This window comes from Trachypithecus francoisi, unplaced genomic scaffold (genome assembly GCF_009764315.1).
Source record: "Trachypithecus francoisi isolate TF-2019V2 unplaced genomic scaffold, Tfra_2.0 Lachesis_group20, whole genome shotgun sequence".
Lineage (NCBI taxonomy): Eukaryota > Metazoa > Chordata > Mammalia > Primates > Cercopithecidae > Trachypithecus > Trachypithecus francoisi.
Window position 1 is genome coordinate 70,985,314 of NW_022681466.1, and position 17,749 is coordinate 71,003,062.

Below are 17,749 nucleotides of genomic sequence, written 5' to 3' on the forward strand. Positions count from 1 at the left end.
CTGGGACTACAGGCGCCCGCCACCGCGCCCGGCTAGTTTTTTGTATTTTTAGTAGAGACGGGGTTTCACCGTGTTCGCCAGGATGGTCTCGATCTCCTGACCTCGTGATCCGCCCGTCTCGGCCTCCCAAAGTGCTGGGATTACAGGCTTGAGCCACCGCGCCCGGCCTTTTTTTTTTTTTTTTGAGATGGATTTTTGTTCTTGTCATCCAGGCTGGAGTGCAGTGGCGCGATCTTGGCTCACTGCAGCCTCCACCTCCTGGGCCCAAGTGATTCTCCTCCCTTGGCCTGCCGAGTAGCTGAGACTACAGACTTGGGCCTTCATGCCCGGCTAATTTTGTATTTTTAGTAGAGATGGAGTTTGACCACGTTGGCCAGGCTGGTCTTCAACTCCTGACCTTAGGTAGTCCTCCCGCCTCAGCCTCCCAAAATGCTGGGATTACAGGCGTGAGCCACTGCACTCGGCCAGATACAGTCATACAACTTTTAGGAGGGACAAAAGTTGGCGTATGATTCACAAATGTTGTTCCAGGTAGTTGGCTAGATAGCTGTCAAATGGAATCCATTAAGGAGTAGCAAAGAGCAGCAAGAAAAAGGGCTATTTTTGCTACTACTTTTGAAATGGTCAGTTAACAGTTTGAGAGAGATACATACACTTTTTTGAGACAAGGTCTTGTTCTGTTGGCCAGGCTTGGATTGCATTGGTGCAGTAACCGTTCACTGCAGCCTCAACCTCCCAGGCCCAAACGCTCATCCCATCTCAGCCTCCCACGTAGCTGGGCCCACAGCTGTGCACCACGATACCTGGGTAATTTAAAATAACATTTTTTTTCTTTCTCCCCCCCCCACCGCGAGACAAGATCTCACTGTATTCCTCAGGCTGGGATGCAGTGTCACAGTTATGACTCACTGCAGCTTCAACCCCCTGGGCACCTCAGCATCCCAAGTAGCTGGGACTACAGAAGTGTACCACCACTTCTGGCTAATTTTTGTAGAGACAGGATTTTGCCATGTTGTGCAGACTGGTCTTGAATTCTGTAGCTCAAGATTCATGTGCCTCAGCCTCCCAAAGTTTTGGGATTACAGGCGTGAGCCACCATGGCTGGTAAAAAAAATTTTTTTTGGTAGAGGCCTGGTCCCAGCGGATTACCCAGGCTGATCTTGGACTCCTGAGCTCATGTGGTCCTCCCACCAAGTAGCTGGTACTACCATGACTGGCTAATTAGAAAAATTTTTTTGGTAGAGACGGGATCCCACTGTGTTGTCTAGTAACTCGTGGGTTCCAGCGATCCTCCCATTTTGACTTCCCCAAAGTTCAGGGATTACAGGCATGAACCACTGCGCCTGGCCAGCTTGATATATTTAGGTATTGATACATCCAAATTGATGAATTGGGTTGCCAGCAGAACTTCATGGTTTGTGCTCTGACTAAATGTTAATGCTAGTCTTGGCCCTGAGAACAATTTCAGATGTTCATTTAAATTTATTAAATTGTAGCAAGTAATAATTAAAGTCACCATAATTTAACATCCAAATAAGCACATCTTGAAAAGACATACTAATTCATAAGCTAGACCAGCAAGCATAAACTGGGATTGTCCTGGGCGGCAAACTTGCCTTGTGGTCGCCCTACGTAAGGCCGTTTGTTACTAGATTTTCTCATTTAGACTCATGGAAAAGTTTCCTAAACTTTGTCCAGCCTTTTATCACAGAGATATCTTAGATCTAAGTGTCTAGAAGGTTGAATTTCATTTTTTTCCAAATGAAGTTAGCATTTGGCAGAACATAAGTCAAAGGAAAAGTGAAAATTTCCTCCTCCTAGCTCCCTCCCCCACAAATGGGAACGTGCTAGTTAAGGATGTGGTAGTTGCTGAAAATAGAGCTTGCTGGCATTCCAAATCCTCTGATGGTGTCAACACCTAGTGTGTTGGTTTTCTTATGGCTACCTTGAGCCAGTCCTGCGTTTAAAGATATAATAGACCTAGGTGTTGGTAGCAGTGTCCTAAGCTCAGAGCTTTCCCCACATACATTTTTAAAAAAAATTTTTTGTAAGTCTCTTTCAAACCAAATACCCACATAAAAATTTAAAGACTCACCCGTATCTTGTTACAACTGTTCTGTTCAGAACGCCAAACTCTATAGTTCAGACCATATGACTGTGATCCTGGCTTATCTCTTTTGAAATTTTAATCTTGAATTTATTGCCCTTTCAACAATCTATCATAGTAGCTGTACAGATCTGTTGTTGGTAGGCTTGATTTGTGATCGGATCAGGATTTTGTTGAGCGAAAGCAATATGAAATGTGTTCAACTCTTCATATCTAAAGTTTGAAGGAGACGCATTACTGTAAGAGTTAGGACGGTATTTCATAATTTGGCGGATGTGGTGTATCTGCCATCCCAGAATGCACAGGAATCACTGGGTTCCTTATCTTTTGAGTGGGGATTAGTGGTGTCTCTCTTGCCTACTAATTTACAGGGTGGCTATGAAAGTGTAATACTTGTCAGTACTATTTATTGTGAAACATTCTTTTCTGACGTGAAAGGTCAGATAAGTGTTTTTGTTACTGCTGTGCTAGGATTATATTAGGAGATGATAACCTACCTTTTTGAGTTATTCTTAGCAAGTGTACTCTGCTGGGCTTAGTTCTTATGTAAGATCTGCACAAAGAAATATTCTCAAAATCCTTAATCTTACATCTGTAAATTTGCATATCCAAAGTAAAGGTCATCCAGATTATTCCCAAATAATAATTTTGTCATGTTGATCTGGTATGTAGTTGTTTTGGTATTAATTTTAGATTAATAAGAGATTATTTCTCCTTAGCAAATGTAACACCTTTTGTCTGAATTTGGGATGAAAGCTTCTGTAGTATGAAAGTGTAGACTGGGCGCGGTGGCTCACGCCTGTAATCCCAGCACTTTGGGAGGCCGAGTTGAGCCGATCTCCCAAGGTCGGGAGTTCAAGACCATCCTGACCAACATGGAGAAATCCCATCTATACTAAAAATACAAAATTAGCCGGAAATGGTGGCAGGTGCCTGTCATCCCAGCTACTCGGGAGGCCGAGGCAGGAGAACCGCTTGAACCCGGGAGGCGGAGGTTGCAGTGAGCCGAGATCACGCCATTGCACTCCAGCCTGGGCAACAAGAGTGAAACTCCGTCTCAAAAAACAAAAAAGAAATTTTAGTGTTAGTAGGTGCCAGGTGCAGTGGCTGATAATCCCTGTAATTCCAATACTTTGGGAGGCAGAGGCAGGAAGATCCCTCAAGCCCAAAAGTTTGAGACCAGCCTGGGCAACATAGCGAGACCCTGTTTCTACAAAAAGAAACAAAATTGACTTGGCCTAGTGGCATGCACCTGTAGCCTCAGCTACTTGGGAGACTAAGGTGGTGAGATGTCTGGCTTAAGCCCGGGAGGTCGAGGCTGCAGTGAGCCATGATAAGACCGCTGTACTCCCTCCTGGGTGACACAGTGAGACCCTGTCTCAAAAAGGAAAGAAGAAAGATTTAGTGGGATTGATGACTTGTATTTGATTGTTTTTTTTTTTTTTCTTTTTTTTCTTGAGACGGAGTCTCGCTCTGTCGCCCAGGCTGGAGTACAGTGGCTGGATCTCAGCTCACTGCAAGCTCCGCCTCCCGGGTTTACGCCATTCTCTTGCCTCAGCCTCCCGAGTAGCTGGGACTACAGGCGCCCCCCACCTCACCCGGCTAGTTTTTTGTGTTTTTTAGTAGAGACGGGGTTTCACCGTGTTAGCCAGGATGGTCTCGATCTCCTGACCTCGTGATCCACCCGTCTCGGCCTCCCAAAGTGCTGGGATTACAGGCTTGAGCCACCGCGCCGGGCCGATGACTTGTATTTGATTGTAATAGGTTTAATTGTAAAATAATTAGTTAAGATTTATGGTAGGATTACCATGAAATTTTCAAGAACGTTATTTGACCAGAAAATAATTGTTACTGTTGTATGATAGTTACGACCATTTTTGTAGATTTTTAGAAACACATTCATGAGTATGAAATACTTCATGCAGAATATACTGCTTAAGAAACATTAAAATATATTATTAAAGTATTGAAATTTTGATGGGGGTTTCTCAGCTCGTCAAAGAATTGAGGTACCTGTAATCTCATTGCTTTTGGAGGCCAAGGTGGGAGGGTCATTTGAGGCCAGGAGTTTGAGACCAGCCTGAGCAACATTGCGACATCCGTTTCTATAAAAAAAAAAAAGAAAAAAAGGCTGGGTGTGGTGGCTCATGCCTGTAATCCTAGCAGTTTGGGAGACTGAGGCAGGCAGATCACGAGGTCAGGAGTTCGAGACCAGCCTGACCAACAGGGTGAAACCTCATCTCAAAAAAAAAAAAAAAAAAATTAACCGGGCCCAAGTGGTGGTGGCGTGTGCCTATAATCCCAGCTACTCAGGAGGCTGAGGCAGGAGAATCGCTTGAACTCAGGAGGTAGAGGCTGCAGAGAGCCAAGATTGTGCCTCTGCAGTCCAGCCTGGGAAACAGAGTAAGGTAAGACTCTGTCCCCGCCCATGCCCCTCCCCCCCCCCAAAAAAATTCTTACCACTCTCAGCGACTTAAGAAAACAAGTCAAACGTCTTAAAAATCTGAATGGATAGTTAATCCTTCTTCTAAACTGAATTGGACCCAAGGGTTATTTATGGTGGTTTTCTTCCTGAGTATTCCAAAAGAGAATTTTAAAGTATTTTTTGTTTCAGTGTCTTTTCTAATTCCGTAAAAATCGTAAAAAGATTTAGACTTTGATCTACCTCTTTTTCCTGTACTTAGTGTTTTAGGTCATTGATCTTTCCAGCCTCTTATTTTCCACCTCGGCTTTCACTGGACCTTCACCTCTTTGGTTCTACTGCAGCCAAATGTGTTTACGAGGGAGTATTCTCATGAAATTGAGAGGAGGAATCTCCCATTCTGGTGGACTAGGGGATTACTCCCCTATCCGCAATATTTTTATTTTTGTTTTTTAATCTTTGTGTCATTCCAATTTAGAATGTGGACTGATTTTTATTTTTGTTTTTTAATCTTTGTATCATTCCAACTTTAGTGTATCTGCTGCCAAAGTGAGCACAACCCTACCCTAAATATTGAGACCGAAGGGAAAAGTACCTTTTGTAGTCAAAATTGTAGAATCTTGGTAAAAGATTGTCTTGTTTTTGTTTCTTTTTAACCTAGCAGAAGCTGGTTTGGAAAGAAGTCTTAAAGTTCCATAGAAGGTTAAACAATTCATGTTTTACTCTTTTCCTTTTTTCTTTTGAGACGGAGTCTCACTCTCTTGCCCAGACTGGAGTGCAGTGGCGCGATCTTGGCTCACTGCAGCCTCCACCTCCTTGGTTCAAGCGATTCTTCTGCCTCAGCCTCCTGTGTGGCATCACAGGCACCCGTCACCATGCCCAGCTAATTTTTCTCTTTTTTTTAGTGGAGATGGGGATTTCACCATGTTGGCCAGGCCCGTCTCAAATTCCTGGCCTCAGGTGGTCAGCCCGCCTTGGCCTCCCAAACAGCTGGGATTGCAGGCGTGAAGCCACCTTGCCTGGCTCATGTGGTTTTAGAGTGAGGAGAGGTACCTCTGTTTAGGCGGGTATATGAAGAGGAATCTTGACATCCTTGAGTGTCAAGATTATTGTCTTTTGAAAAAACTTAAAGTATTCAAGTATTAAAAAACAAGTTCCAAAACTCATTTGACAAATACTTATTGAATGCCAGCTATGTACCAGGCACTATTTTAGACACTTCAGACACTTGAGATTCATCAGTGAACAAAATAGATCTCTTCAAGAACTATATATTCTAGTGAATGTATAATTGCTTTCAGAGTTACTCTGTTCCTATGTGTAATTAAGAGTTACTTTGAGGCCGGGCGCGGTGGCTCAAGCCTGTAATCCCAGCACTTTGGGAGGCCGAGACGGGCGGATCACGAGGTCAGCAGATCGAGACCATCCTGGCTAACACTGTGAAACCCCGTCTCTACTAAAAAAAATACAAAAAACTAGCCGGGCGACGTGGCGGGCGCCTATAGTCCCAGCTACTCGGGAGGCTGAGGCAGGAGAATGGCGAGAACCCGGAAGGCGGAGCTTGCAGTGAGCTGAGATCCGGCCACTGCACTCCAGCCCGGGCGACAGAGCGAGACTCCGCCTCAAAAAAAAAAAAAAAAAATAAAAAATAAAAAATAAAAAATACAAAAAACTAGCCGGGCGAGGTGGCGGGCGCCTGTAGTTCCAGCTACTCGGGAGGCTGAGGCAGGAGAATGGCGTGAACCCGGAGGCGGAGCTTGCAGTGAGCTGAGATCCGGCCACTGCACTCCAGCCCCGGCGACAGAGTGAGACTCTGTCTCAAAAAAAAAAAAAAAAAAAAAGTTACTTTGAATTAGTTAACAACAATGGTGTCTGTTGTATGCAGCATACAGTATCAGGTGTTGGGGGGCCCATATTAAAGACTGTAGAAAGCTCAGTGTTTTCTTCACTGCCTACTGGTGTAAAATGGGACTAACAAATTGAAAAACCTCTTTAAAGTGTTTCATTGTGATGATAAAACCCTGTAGTAATAATACCATCTACTGTTTATTGGCTATTTCTCTCACTTGTCATCCAAACAACCATGCAAAGTACTACCCATTTTACAGGTACGGATCAAGTACTTGAGGAGAAGTGACAAATTTGGAATGTTACTGGTGTTCTGCCAAGGCTGGTGTCCTGCAAAGCTGATACTCCTTCCACTTTGGTGTTTCTTGTAGGCTGGTGCCCTACAAAACTGGTACTCCTTCCGCTTCGGTATTTCTTAGGTGTAAACATCAGTCCAAACTGCTTCTTGGAGCTCCCCCACCCCGCCCCGCCTTTTTGTGGAGACTGAGTCTCTCTATGTTGTTGCCCAGGCTAGTCTCTCAGCTGGGCTCAAGCAGTCCTCCTACCTTGGCTTCCTAAAGTGCTGGGATTGTAGCAGTCTTTTGGCTTAGCTTCTCTCTGAATACTGTTACCTTTTTTTTTTTTTTTTTTTTGAGACAGAGTCTTGTTCTGTCACCCAGGCTGGAGTGCAGTGGCACGATCTTAGCTCACTGCAGCTCTGCCTCTCGGATTCATGCCATTCTCTTGCCTCAGCTTCCTGAGTAGCTGGGACTACAGGCACCTGCCACCATGCCTGGCTAATTTTTTGTATTTTTAGTAGAGACGGGGTTTCACTATGTTAGGCAGCATGATCTCGAACTCTGGACTTCATTATCTGCCCGCGTTGGTCTCCCAAAGTGCTGGGATTACAGGCGTGAGCCACTGCACCCAGTCCAATGTTATCTTTAATATGAAGAAGACAGAATGGAATATAGGTTGAGTATGTTTTCCAGGTAACAGATAATGAAACTAGCATTGAAATAGGAGTCATTAAATTTAGGAGCAGGCCATCGCCATCCTCCCTCGTCCTTTTCTCCCTGCTTTCGCCAGCCTCTGAAAAATCTACATTGTTTTTAACTCTTTGATACATGGCAGGAGTCCCTAACGCCCAGGCTGTGCACCCATACTGGTCCCTGGAAAAATTGTCTTCCACGGAACTGGTCCCTGGTGCCAGAACAGTTGGGGAGCACTGATATATGGGACTAAAGCTTTATAAATGGCTGGATAAGAAGCTCTGGGAACTTAGTAAATTGCAGTATGGTGGTGTACTTTTTCTTTGTGTACCTTTTCAGTAGATGACTTTCTCGTATGTAGTTGGGAGGCCTGGGGGAATGATCATAGGAGACCTTGGTGTTTTCCTCTAGACCAGTTGCTGGTAGATTTTCATCTTCTCAACAATTTATTTACGTCATTAACATGGTCTTTTTTTTTTTTTTTTTTTTTTTGAGACGGAGTCTTGCTCTTCTCACCCAGGCTGGGGTGCAGTGGCATGATATCGGCTCACTGTGGCCTCCACCTCCCGGGTTCAAGTGATTCTCCTGCCTCAGCCTCCAGGGTAGCTGGGATTACAGGCACCCGCCACCACACCTGGCTAATTTTTGTATATTTAGTAGAGATGGGGTTTCACCATTTGAGCCACGCTGGTCTTGAACTGCTGACCTTGTGATCCACCTGCCTCGGCTTCCCAAAGTGCTGGGATTACAGGTGTGAGCCACCACGCTCGGCCCTTTAACATGGTCTTAATGCCTTTATCTGATTCTGCAGATTTCTTTTTAGCCTTTACCATTTCTGGTTTCAGAATGCTGCCAACATTTCTTTATTCATTTATTCATTTTATCTTTACTTTTTTTTTGAGACAGCGTCTTGCTGTGTCACCCAGGCTGGAGTGCATGGAGGGTGAGCTTCACCCAAGGAGTTGCAGACTGTAATGTGTTATGGTCGTGCCTGTAAATAGCCACTGCAAGCCAGCCAGGGCAACATAGGGAGACTCCTCTAAAAAGAAAAAACAAACCTGAAACTGACTTTAAAAAAAGTTTCTTTGGGAGTCTAAGGCGGACGGATCACCTGAGGTTGGGAGTTCAGGACCAGCCAGACCAACATGGAGAAACCCATCTCTACTAAAAATACAAAACATTAGCCGGACTTGGTGGCGCATGCCTCTAATCCCAGCTGCTCTCGGGAGGCAGAGGCAGGAGAATCTCTTGAACCTGAAAGGCGGAGGTTGCAGTAAGTCGAGATCACGCCCTTGCACTCCAGCCTGAGCAACAAGAGAGAAACTCTGGGCTGGGCACGGTGGCTCACTCCTGTAATCCCAGCACTTTGAGAGGCCAAAGTGGGTGGATCACAAGGCCAGGAGTTCAAGACCAGCCTGGTGAAACCCCATCTCTACTCAAAATACAAAAATTAGCTGGGCGTGGAAGCATGCACCTGTAATCTGAGCTACTTGAGAGGCAGAGGCAGGAGAATGGCTTGAACCCAGGAGGCGGAGATTGTGGTGAGCCGAGATCACGACACTGCACTCCAGCCTGGGTGATAGGGCAAGACTCCATCTCAGAAAACAAAACAAAACAAAAAAGAAACTGTCTCCATCTCAAAAAAAAAAAAAAATTTTTTTTTTGTATGAACAAGATAAGAATTCTTTGTATGTTTACCCTTTATTAGGAAGACAGTTATTACATGCAACCACTGGTTAAATTACATTAAAATCAACTTGGGGCCAGGCGCGGTGGCTCACGCCTGTGTAATCCCAGCACTTTGGGGGGCCGAGGCGGGCGGATCACGAGGTCGGGAGATCGAGACCATCCTGGTTAACATGGTGAAACCCCGTCTCTACTAAAAATACAAAAAATTAGCCGGTCGTGGTGGCGGGCGCCTGTAGTCCCAGCTACTCGGGAGGCTGAGGCAGGAGAATGGCGTGACCCCCAGGAGGCGGAACTTGCAGTGAGCTGAGATTGCGCCACTGCACTCAAACCTGGGCGACAGTGCAAGACTCCCTCTCAAAAAAAAAAAAAAAATCAACTTGGGCAACTTGGATATTTTCTAGCTAAAATACCTACTCAGAATATTTTTTCAGTCTAGATGTATGTACGTAATTCTGTATTTCACTGGGAAGCTTAGAAGAAAACTTCTACGACTTGGTACTTTCTGTGCAGGTGTTTTGTTTACCATTTCATTATGTTACATAGATGCATGTTTATATCTGACTGAATATTTATCTTACATTATGAACTGCTTGTGAATGTTTTTATTGACTAACATGTCTAATAATCCATTTTGTATTGACACTGCAGTGAACTATTTATATCCAAAATGTGATTTTTGTGATTTGAATTGTTTACTAGTTATGAGAAGTGGGACTTGTTAGTAAATGAGCATAAATCTTTTTTTTTTTTTTGAGACGGAATCTCGCTGTGTCGCCCAGACTGGAGTGCAGTGGTGTGATCTTGGCTCACTGCAAGCTCTCCTCCTGGGTTCATGCCATTCTCCTGCCTCAGCCTCCCAAATAGCTGGGAATACAGGCGCCTGCCACCATGCCCAGCTAATTCTTTATATTTTTAGTAGAGGCGGGGTTTCACCATGTTAGCCAGGATGGTCTTGATCTCCTGACCTCGTGATCCGCCCAACTCGGCCTCCCAAAGTGTTGGGATTACAGGCGTGAGCCATCGCGCCCGGCGGAATATAAATCTTTTTACATGTGTACTCTTACTGTTTTGAGATGTGGTCTCACTGTTGGCCAAGCTGGTGTGCAGTAGCAAACACACCTCACTGCAGCCTTTACCTCCTGGGCTTAAGCGACCCTCCCACTTCTGCACCCTGAGTAGCTGAGACTACAGGTGTGCCCACCGTGCTTGCCTAATTTTTTTTTTTTTGAGACAGGGTCTCACTCTTTCTCCGAGGATGGAGAGCAGTGGCTGGATCTTTGCTCACTGCAGCCTTCGCCTCCTGGGTTCAAGCAGTTCTCTGCCTCAGCCTCCCGAGTAGCTGGGATTACAGGTGCCTGCTTCACGCATGGCTAATTGTTTTGTACTTTTAGTGGAGACAGGGTTTCACCATGTTGGCCAGGTTGGTCTTGAACTCCTTACCTTGTGATCCACCTACGTCAGCCTCCCAAAGTGCTTGGATTCCAGGCATTCAGCTAATTTTTTAAATGTATGAAGAGATGGGATCTTGCCATATTGCCCAGGCCGGTCTTGAACCCTTGGGCTCAGGAAATCTTCCCACCTCAGCCTCCCGAAGTGCGGAGATTACAGGAATACTCTCTGTTTTCTGAAAAGGTTTATTAACTGTATATAAATTGGCAGCTTGCGAATGTGCAGCACAAAATTTAACTAAAAACTTGTGTTTTAAAAAATTTAAACAAGGGCAGGGTGCGGTGTGGTGGTTCATGTCTTTAATCCTAGTAATTTGGGAGGCTGAGGCCGGTGGATCACCTGAGGTCAGGAGTTCAAGACCAGCCTGGTCAACATGGCAAAACCCCGTCTCTACTAAAAATACAAAAACTAGCCTGGCGTGGTGGCATGTGCCTGTAATCCCAGCTACTGGTGGAGGCGGAGGCAGGAGAATTGCTTGAACCTGGGAGGTGGAGGTTGCCGGGAGCTGAAACTGCGCCACTGCACTCCAGCCTGGGTAACAGACCAAGACTCTGTCTCAGAAATAAAATAAAATAAATAACAATTTGTGAAATATAGTTTTTCCACTTGTTTTTTTTTGAAACAGAGTTTCGCTCTTGTTGCCCAGGCTGTAGCGCAGTTGCGTGATCTCAGCTCGTGGAAACCTCGTCCTCCCGGGATCAAGCAGTTCTCCTGCCTCAGCCCCCAGGGTAGCTGGTATTACAGGCATGCGCCGCCACGCCCGGCTGATTTTGTATTTTTAGTAGAGATGGGGTGTGTCTATGTTGGTCAGGCTGGTCTCGAACTCCCGACTCAGGTGATCCGCCCGACTCAGCCTCCAAAAGTGCTGTGATTACAGGCGTGAGCCATCACACCCAGACTAATTTTTGTATTTTTAGTAGCGGTGGGGTTTTGCCATGTTGGCCAGCCCAATCTGTAACTCCTGACCTCAGGTGACTGTTGGCCTCCCAAAGTGCTGGAATTACAGGTGTGAGCTACTGCGCCCAGCCTCTTAGATTGTTTAATCAATACGTCTTTATTTGGCATGTATTGGGAACAGCTTCCTCCTTGTGAGTAGTAAAATGATTACTTACAATACCTACTATGGAAGAGCTATAGTCTAATCAGGCAAGCTGTGGCTAGAAACAGTGATGATCGCCAGCTTGTATGATAGAGGCATTGTAGAGAAGGGGAATAAGGGGTTTTGTGCTGTAGTAGTTGGGGAAAACTTGAGTAGTAGATGAGACATTAATTGGGGGGTAAGATTTGGATGTTGGGAGAGTGAGGTTATGTTTACCAAAGGCACAGATATGGGATTAAATATATGAGATGTATGAATGGAAAATGTGGGTTAGAATAAATGGAGCCATATTCTACAAAAGGCTTTATTAGACTTAGATTCTAAACTCTGTGTTCTTTGTTTAGCTCTTTCTTATATCAGGCACATTAACACCCCCACCCGTCTGGATTCTTGTTTTTTGTTTTTTGTTTTTTTTTTTGTTATTTAATCTTGGAAGTGAGGCGAAGAAAAGAAATTAAACATATGATTTAATTCATATTATATGCCAGACAGTTTATTCTACAGTCTCATTTTAAACTCTCATAACTCAGGGCTGGATATCCTCCATGTTATGGGTGAGGAACAAGCTCCTAGAGATTAAGTGGCATACTTGAGGCCAAATAGCATATGAATAAGCAGAAATGGAAATCTAGTCTGGGCTGGGTGTGGTGGCTCATGCCTGTAATCCCAGCACTTTGGGAGGCCGAGGCAGGCAAGGTCATGGGTTCGAGACCAGCCTGGTCAACATCATGAAACCTCGCCTCTGCTAAAAACACAAAATTTAACTGGGCATGGTAGCATGTGCCTGTAATCCCAGCTACTCGGGAGGCTGACGCCAGAGACTCTTGAACCCGGAAGGCAGAGGTTTGCAGTGAGCTGAGATCGCACCACTGCACTCCAGCCTGGGCAACAGAGTGAGACTCTGTCTCAAAAAAAAAAAAAAAAAAGTCTACTAGTCTGAATCTTTTTTGCTGTAACTGTGGTGTTTTCTGTGCTGTGGTGGTACGTTCCTGTGCTGTTCCCAAAGTGTGTGTCATTTTTGTCTAATAAAAGTGCAAGTGGTATGGGTACTACAAGAAGAGTCAAAAGTTACTAGGTTAGAGTAGGGCCTCTTCAGAGAAGCTTCTTAGTACTTGCATTATTTCTGTTAACAGCATCCTGTACTGAAGACAAAGTATAATTTATATGTCAGCTAATCCTGTTCATTTTGCACAATTTAATCTTAGCTTACATTAAAACAAGTTCCAAGAGTGTTTCCTAAATCTTGTCCAACTGTTTACCTCAAGTTACTCCTTCCTTCATAACTCATTGTAACACACCCCAGGATACATCCCAGCCTTTTGCTTGTCTTAGTTGAATAGAGCTAGTGATTACTCTTCTTGAATTTTATCTTTCTAAGAAAATATGACTTAAGACTCCTCAAGCTACAGATTTGACATTTTGTTACATTTTTAGATTCTTTCCATGTTATTTACTATTAGAATTAGTGTACTTGGTAATTTTTTTCATCATTCGAATTAGAAGTTTTGCATACATGAAATCTTTTGAGGCACAGTCTTGCTGTCTTTGCCCAGGCTGGAGTGCAGTGGTGTGATCACAGCTCATTGCAGCCTTGACTTCCTGGGCTTAAGTGATCCACCTTCCTCAGCCTCCAGAGTAGCCGGGACTACAGTGTGTGCCCCATGCTTGGCTAATTTTTTGTATTTTTAGTAGAGATGGAGTTTTACTGTGTTTCCCAGACTGGGCCCAGACTCCTCAGCTCAAGCAGTCCACCCACTTCAGCCTCCTGAAGTGTTGGGATTACAGGCACGAGGCCATGTAAAATCTGAAGTGTGTCTTAACATCCCATAGAGCTCTTAGGTGATTTGGAAGCACACTGACATGAGTATAGTCAACCTTAAAGTGATGACGTCACAAACTTTGAACAGGCTTCAAGCAGCCGAATTAATTATGATAAAATTAAAATTGCCAAATTTGGGCAGAGATTTCATGTTTAAAAACCAGTATAAGTCAGGTTAGCCATCTGAGAATGTTTTGTAACTTTCGATCATACTGAATTTCTTTTTTTTTTTTTTTTTGAGACAGAGTTTTGCTCTTGTCGCCAGGCTGAAGTGCAATGGAATGGCATGGCATGACCTTGGTTCATTGCAACTTCATCTGCCTCCCAGGTTCAAGTGATTCTCCTGCATCAGCCTCCTAAGTAGCTGGGATCACAGGTGTGTGCCACCACGCCCGACTAATTTTTCGTATTTTTAGTAGAGACAGGGTTTCACCATGTTGGCCAGGCTGGTCCTGAGCTCCTAACCTCAGATAATCCACCCACCTTGGCCTCCCAAAGTGCTGGGATTACAGGCGTGAGCCGCTGTCCCTGGCCCATACTGAATTTCTTTTATGGTAAACTAGTAGTGTTGCCCCTAAAATTGTCTGAATCGGGTTTTTTAGACATTCTTTATAGTATAGAACTGATGCCTCCCAGATTGTCAGTGTGATAGAGAAGGTGCGTGATAATTGTTTTAGAAAAAGTTTTGCTCCACCTTTATATTTCTGAATAGTAACAGGAGAGTTCTCGTGTCACTAACAAGAAATTGGGACCTTTTAGAAAACAGTAAGGTGGGCCGGGCGCGGGGCCTCAGGCCTGGAATCCCAGCGCGTTGGGGAGCTGAGGTGGGTGGATCACGAGGTCGGGAATTCGAGACCATCCTGGCTAACACAGTGAAACCCCATCTCTACTAAAAATACAAAAAAAAAAAATCAGCTGGGTGAGGTGGCGGGCGCCTGTAGTCCCAGAGACTCAGAGGCTGAGGCAGGAGAATGGAGTGAACCCGGGAGGCGGAGCTTGCAGTGAGCCGAGACTGTGCCACTGCACTCCAGCCTGGGCCACAGAGCGAGACTCTGTCTCAAAAGCAAACAAACAAACAAACAAAAAGGCAGAATGTTGTCATTGAATTATCTGTGAATCGACTATGTTTAGTGATTGTCCAACTTTTGCTTAATTTTACCCATTCCTTGGAGGCTGTCCAAGCTTAATCAGGTTATTTGAAAGCTCTGTAGTTCCTGGGCATTATAATGTCAGCCTTCTGCAGAAAAATCCTCAGTTACTTCATGGGGTCAGAAGTATCCAATTGAAGATTGCTTCGCATGTGTAAATCTAGTCATGTATTTCCTGCAATGACTCCTTTTTAAGTAAATATCCACAAGGTAAATTCCTTAGAAAGTAGTACCTTGTAAGTTTTTCCCCAACAGACTTGCATGCTACCCCTGCCAAACCATCAAAACAATTTGAGGCTTTTATTTTGAGATGGAGTCTCGCCTGTGTTGCCCAAGCTGGAGTGCAATGATGCGATCTCGGCTCACTGCAAGCTCTGCCTCCCGGGTTCAAGCAGTTCTCCTGCCTCAGCCTCCCGAGTAGTTGGGATAATACGCACCTGCCACCACGCCTAGCTAATTTTTGTATTTTTAGTAGAGATGGAGTTTCAACATGTTGACCAGGCCAGTCTCGAACTCCTGACCTTGGGTGATCCACCTCCGTCAGCCTCCCAAAGTGCTGGGATTACAGGCGTGAGCCACTGCTTCCAGCCAGGAAGTCTTTACGAAGTAAGACATTTGAGTGTGATCCAGAGGGATGATGTTTGCTAGGAAAAAGGAAAGGTCATTGGCTAATTGGTTAGCCTTTATATAAAGCAAGCTCAGGACCTTTCCAGAACCTAAGTGACCAAACTCTTTCTTTTTGAGAGACAGAGTCTTGCTCTGTTGCCCAGGGTGGAGTGCAGTGGCGTGATCATAGCTCACTGTAGCCTCGGACTCCTGGGCTCAAGCGATCCTCCTGTCTCAGCCTCTGGAGTGGCTGGGACTACAGGTGTGAGCCACATTCTCGGTTCTGACAGAACCTTTTTATGTCAATGCCTGATGCTGTGCCCTTTTCTTCCCTTGGTGTGATTTCTTTTACTGTTCTTGAGCTGAAGAATTTGTTTCTGTCTGGGTTTGTTTGGGTTTTACCATTGTGTGAGTTTAGGAACAATCCTCTCAGCTTAATTTTTCTGCCTTTAAAATCAGGATTAAGGCCGAGTGTGGTAACCCACGCATGTAATCCCACCACCTAGGGAGGCCGAATCAGGTGGATCACCTGAGGTCAGGAGTTCGAGACCAGCCTGGCCAACATGGTGAAACTCCTTCTGTACTAAAAATACAAAAATTAGCCGGGCATAGTGGCAGGCACCTGTAGTCCCAACTACCAGGGAGACTGGGGCAGGAGAATCACTTGAACCTTGAAGATGGAGGTTGCAGTGAGATTGCGCTTTAGCCTGGGCAACAGAGTGAGGCTCCGTCTCAAAACAAAAAACAAACAAAAAAACTTAGGGTTATGATCCTGTATGCTTTGGTAAGAGGTACATTAATCCTGTCAGCCAGTACAGAACCTGCTCGTTTTTCCCATGACAGATTCTGAACAGTTTTTTTTTTTTCCCTGACCCTGAATTTCATTAGAAGCTGTAAATTGTGTCTTGTGACATGTCAGCCTGATAGGGGGAGACGTGCTTCTTTTATGATTTTGTACTCTGCGTTTATCAGAAACTGTTGAAGCTCAGTGGAGACTTGTTTTACTACCAGGCAGGGACAGTCTTGGGAAAATCAAGTTTACTGGGATGTTGATGTAAAGGTATTAGAGGTATAAAAGTAAGCTTTTTGTATTCAGGAGGCTAAGGTCCCTGGGAGGATTGCTGGAGACCAGCCTGGGCAACATACAGAGACTCCTGTCTCTTTTTTTTTTTTTTTTTTGGAGACGGAGTCTCGCTCTGTCGCCAGGGCTGGAGTGCAGTGGCCAGTTCTCAGCTCACTGCAAGCTCCGCCTCCCGGGTTTATGCCATTCTCCTGCCTCAGTCTCCCGAGTAGCCAGGACTGCAGGCGCCCGCCACCTCGCCCGGCTAGTTTTTTGTATTTTTTAGTACAGACGGGGTTTCACCGTGTTAGCCAGGATGGTCTCGATCTCCTGACCTCGTGATCCGCCCGTCTCGGCCTCCCAAAGTGCTGGGATTACAGGCTTGAGCCACCGCGCCCGGCCAACTCCTGTCTCTTTAAGAGAAAAGAATAAAGCTGGGCGCGGTGGCTCAAGCCTGTAATCCCAGCACTTTGGGAGGCCGAGACGGGCGGATCACGAGGTCAGGAGATCGAGACCATCCTGGCTAACACGGTGAAACCCCGTCTGTACTAAAAAATACAAAAAACTAGCCGGGCGAGGTGGCGGGCGCCTGCAGTCCTGGCTACTCGGGAGACTGAGGCAGGAGAATGGCATAAACCCGGGAGACGGAGCTTGCAGTGAGCTGAGATCTGGCCACTGCTCTCCAGCCTGGGTGACAGAGCGAGACTCTGTCTCAAAAAAAAAAAAAAAAGAGAAAAGAATATAAAAAGCTTTTTTTGGGAGAGGGGTAAACCTCTAGGTGGAAAAAGAAATGTGTTTTAAGTAGGAACAAACCTCTTTACTTGCTTTCTGTCTGTTTCTTTCTGTCTCTTTTTCTTTCTGTCTTTCCTTCTGTTCTGTCTTTTCTTTCTCTGTCTTTCTGTCTCTATTTCTACAGAGATTTGCTCTTGTTGCCAAGGCAGGAGTGCAGTGGTGAAATCTTGGCCCACTGCAACCTCCGCCTTCGGGTTCAAGCGATTTTCCTGCCTCAGCCACCCGAGTAGCTGGGATTACAGGCACCCGCCGCCACATCCGGCTAATTTTGTACTTTTAGTGGAGACGGAGTTCTCCGTGTTGGTCAGGCTGGTCTCGAACTCCCGACCTCAGGTGATCTGTCAGTCTCAGCCTCCCAAAGTGCTGGGATTACAGGTGTGAGCCACCGTTCCTGGCCCCACATTTTCTTTTTAAATTGTTGTTGAAACTGTCTCACTATGTTGCCCACGCTGGCTTTGAACCTCTTAAGCCTCTTGCTTTGCAGGTAGGTCGGACTGTAGGCAGACGCCACCATGCCTGGGTCTAAACCACATATTAATATATGAAACTTGTCTTTCTAGTATAGTCACTGAAACTAGTTATTTCCCCCCTGTTGTTACAGAAGCAAATAAAAGGATCCTCGTGCAGATGCATTCAAATACGCATTCAAATCTGAGGCAATATGATTAAAGCGCAGCTCAAGTCAGACCCCCTGAATTGTAGTCCATTGGCTTTGTGATCTGGAATCAGTTTAACCTTT

General features: G+C 45.2%; 1 protein-coding gene and 1 long non-coding RNA gene across 4 annotated transcripts in view; both read left to right on the forward strand.

Moving 5' to 3' along the window:
- YWHAE (tyrosine 3-monooxygenase/tryptophan 5-monooxygenase activation protein epsilon) overlaps positions 1–17,749 on the forward strand; it is a 63,162-nt gene that overhangs the window by 11,262 nt on the left and 34,151 nt on the right. The window lies entirely within an intron of this gene.
- On the forward strand, positions 1,278–15,773 carry LOC117067960. The gene is made up of 3 exons (XR_004430909.1): positions 1,278–2,934; positions 4,238–4,242; positions 15,679–15,773. It is a non-coding gene; the product is annotated as an uncharacterized LOC117067960 (long non-coding RNA).